The sequence below is a fragment of the Elephantulus edwardii genome, unplaced genomic scaffold (assembly GCF_000299155.1).
Source record: "Elephantulus edwardii isolate Elephantulus edwardi_28Jun2011 unplaced genomic scaffold, EleEdw1.0 scaffold00269, whole genome shotgun sequence".
Lineage (NCBI taxonomy): Eukaryota > Metazoa > Chordata > Mammalia > Macroscelidea > Macroscelididae > Elephantulus > Elephantulus edwardii.
Window position 1 is genome coordinate 1,316,624 of NW_006400019.1, and position 4,172 is coordinate 1,320,795.

A 4,172-nucleotide genomic window follows, 5' to 3' on the forward strand; every position below is an offset into this window, starting at 1 on the left:
TCCAACTATTCAAAGAAATTATTGCCACCAATTATGGAGGATTAGTGATATCAGTTTGAGGATTAAGGTGTGCCCGATTCAGGCCATGATCTTTTCAGTCACTTGCTATGCATCCAAGAGCTGGACAATGAATAAAGACGACTGAAGAATTGATGCTTTTGAACTGTGGTGTTGGAGAAGAGTATGAGAAAGCCCATGGACTGCTAAGAAAACAAACATCTATGTCTTGGAGAAAGTGTAGCCAGAATGCTCCTTGGAGGCAAAGCTGATAAAGCTTCATGTCACATACTTTGGGCATATTGCTGGAAGAAGCTATTCCTTGGAGAAAGAGAGGAAGACCCTCAGCCAGGTGGACGTGCACAGTGACGGCAGCAAAGGGCTCAAGTGTGTCAGAGGTGGTGAGGACGGTACCGGCTAGGACAGGGTCTGTTTTTCAGAGTCACCTAACAACAACAAGAAGGAGGATCCCTGATGGTACAGTGTTTAAAGAATTCGGATCTTAACCAAAAGGCTGGGGTCTCCAAGCCATTACTGGGGCTTCCATAAAGATTTACAGCCTTGGCATCCCCCGGAGGTTCCACTCTGCCCTGCAGGGTGGCTGTAGTTGCTCTGTGGACAGTGATGGGTTTGTTTTGCGGGATCTGCCCACAGAAGTACAAGCTGAGCTCTGAGGAGTGGTTGTGTAAGAAATTGCAGGGGGAGGGGTGCAGCAGAAGACTGGTGGACCTGGAGATGAAGAGAATCAGAAAGAACTGGTGACAGTAGTGGATGTTACATGGCTCCAGGGAAGTCCGAGGCCTCACCCACACAATCCTCGCCAGCATTTTTCTTTGCTAAGAATCCTCTCTTTTGTGGCTGGCTGGTTTTTCTTTGTATGATTGCAACTGTCTTGCTTTTGTTTGCTTCTGGTTTCGTTGTTCACATTTGAACAGCAGCAAAAGCATCCTAGGATCCAGGAAAGACAAGGATGGTTTCCTGGTTTGTCGGCTCAAGGGCTCCCTCTTCTGGTGCTGATGATGTGAGGTTGCCTGTTTGCCACCTAGTGTGGCCCATGGGGTGCGGGTATGGACAGCGCTGCCCAGTGCCACTCTAAGGGTCCTGCTCACACTGCGTCCAGCTGCTCCAAGCAACAGGCCCTTCACCGCAGGGGTGGTGCCGTCTGTGCAGCCTCATGGACAGAGTTCCTTTGCCGCCTTCTTATTTCCAATTTGTTTTCTGTTCTCTGGTTTCATGAAAAGTATGGACTCGGGATGGGGGTGGTATTTGTGTGCATGTGTGTCTTCGTCCTTTCTGTGTCTGTAGGGGGAATTAAAATCTATAAGGTCTCCTCACTACCTGAACTCAACAATCTCTTGTGTGATTTCTGTACTAACAATCAATACCCTTGGTACCAGCAGCCAGGAAATCAGAAAACGTACTACATTGGGCAAGTCGCCTTTCAAGGATCTCTCCAAAATTATGAAGAACAATGATGTCAGGTTTAAGACAAAGGTGCGCCTGACTCAGGCCATGATTTTTCTAATCACTTGCTAGAGCTAAACAATGAATAAAGATGACAGAAGAATTATTGATGCCTTTGAGTTGTGGTGTTGGAGAAGAGTGCTGAACATCCCATGGATGGCCAAGAGAACAGACAGATCTGTCTTGCAAAAGGTGCAGCCAGAGTGCTCCTGGGAGGCAAAGATGCTAAAGCTTCATTTCACATACTTTGGGCCTGTTAGGTGTGGTTGGGACATTGTCCTTGGAAAGATGGAGGGGCAGTGAAGGAGAGGAAGACCCCCAAGATATGGATTAACATGGTGACTTCAGCAACAGGCTCTAGTGTGTCAGAGATGATGAGGTTGGCACAGGACAGGGAATGGTTCAGATCAGCTGTTCATAGGGTCGCTAGGAGTCATACGCAACTCGATGGCAACTAAAAAAAAAAGTCATTCATTTAACTGGTAGTTTGGGTAACTGTAATTTTTCAAAAGCTCTTGACAATAGTGACAATCATAAAAACTTCTCATTTATAGTATGTGTATAGTGAAAATTATCTGTAAGATTTACATATTAAATGATATCTTTCCTTTGAACCATTTTCCAGTTTTAGGGAAGAAATTCCCATTACAACTTTGGGAAGCCAGAGAGCAGAGTCTGCCTGCCCGAAACACTGTGGAAACCTAAACTTAGGGACATTTGGTTTGTGTGAAAATAGGGCAGTCTAAAGATAGAGCCTTAAGTCCATCTTAAAGTCTTGACAAGAGTCTAGAATCCATGTCAAGTTTTTTTAAATTACTTTTCAAAACAACAATCCTTTAAATTAGGGTGCTGACTTGCACGCCCTTTTTCTATGAGATCTGGATGGTCCATGATGTCCAATCTGTCCCTAAAAGGTCTTGAGATATGGTATATTCAATGTTCTTTGCCAACATGACAGTTTCAAGGAATTGATTCTTACTCTTTGTCCAAATTTCACATGCGTAGAAAGCAAATGAAAATACCATGCTTGCTGTGGATCCAACATACTTTTGTCTGTAAAGTGACATCCTCAGTGTTTGGTGATCGAAAGTGGCCTGTGGCAACAGGTCATCCCTGTGAAATAACACAGCATTTGGTCTCCTGACTGCCACTACCATGGGTGTTGGCCGTGGGTTCAAGGGATATGAAATGCTAGTCAACCTCAATCTTTTCTCCATCTGTCATGACGGTGCCTCTCAGTCAAGCAGTGAGGACTTTTATTTTCTTGATGGTCAGATGTAATTCATACCGAAGACTATATAGTCTTTGATCCTCTGCACCAAGTACTTTAAGCCTTCTTCACTTTCTGTAAGCAATGTCGTGGGATCTGTATAACACAGATTGTTCCTGAATCTTCCTCCAAGCCTGATGCCACATTCTTCATCATAGAAAATCAAAAGGGGCCTTTCCTTTCGGCGCTGTGGCCGCAGCCATGAGTATGCTCAGGCTTCAGAAGAGGCTTGCCTCTAGTGTCCTCCGCTGTGGCAAGAAGAAAGTCTGGTTGGACCCCAACGAGACCAATCAAATTGCCAATGCCAACTCTTGCCAGCAAATCCGGAAACTGATCAAAGATGGCCTGATCATCCGCAAGCCTGTGACTGTCCATTCTCGGGCTCGATGCCAAAAAAATACCTTAGCCCGCAGGAAGGGCCGGCATATGGGCGTAGGTAAGCGAAAGGGTACTGCTAATGCTCGAATGCCCGAGAAGGTGACCTGGATGAGGCGGATGAGGATTTTGCGCCGGCTGCTCAGAAGATACCGAGAGTCTAAGAAGATTGATTGCCACATGTATCACAGCCTGTACCTGAAAGAAAAGGGGAATGTGTTCAAAAAAAGGCGAATTCTTATGGAACACATTCACAAGCTGAAGGCAGATAAAGCCCGCAAGAAGCTCCTGGCTGACCAGGCTGAGGCCCGTAGATCTAAGACCAAGGAGGCACGCAAACGACGTGAGGAGCGACTCCAGGCCAAGAAAGAAGAAATCATCAAGACTCTGTCTAAAGAGGAAGAGACCAAGAAATGAAGCTCCTCTCCTCTCTGTACATAGTGGCCTTGGCAGTTATATAGATCATTCAATAAAACAAGCCTTTATCTGCCTGCTTCCAAAAAAAAAAAAAGAAAAGAAAATCAAAAGGGAAGAATACACTAGGCACTTGTCAAGCTGAAGGAACTAAAGAAATGATTCAGACCTCTAGTTGCAATGTTGTTGTTGATTGCCTTCGAGTCAAGCATGACTCATAGTGACCCTATGAACAAAAGGCCTGAAGCCCCTCTACAACTGCCAATGTTTATCACTGATCATAGAGTTTCCGGAGGCATGTTGTTTAGAAAGTGGATGCCAATAGTGAAGGATTTTATGGGCAAAAGGCTGGATGACATAGGAAGCATCAAAAGGAAATGGGAAGAATGCAGTCATTGTACCTAAAAAAAATTGGATGACACTCAACCATTTGGGGAAGTAGCACATGATTGAAAACCCATGATTCTGAAAGAAGACATGCGAGCTGCATTGGAAAGGACTGGCAAAACAGCAAGCCTCCATGAATTGACAGAATACCAATTGAAGTGTTTCAACAAACAGGTGCAGGCCTGCCTGGATGTGCTCACTTGTCTATGCAAAGATATTTCAAAGACAGGCACATAGCTAACCAACTAGAAAAGGTCCATATATT

At 44.9% G+C, this 4,172-nt stretch overlaps 1 pseudogene; it reads left to right on the plus strand.

Moving 5' to 3' along the window:
• Window positions 1-2,932: 2,932 nt before the first annotated feature.
• On the plus strand, window positions 2,933-3,523 carry LOC102853969 (annotated as a pseudogene).
• Window positions 3,524-4,172: the final 649 nt, after the last annotated feature.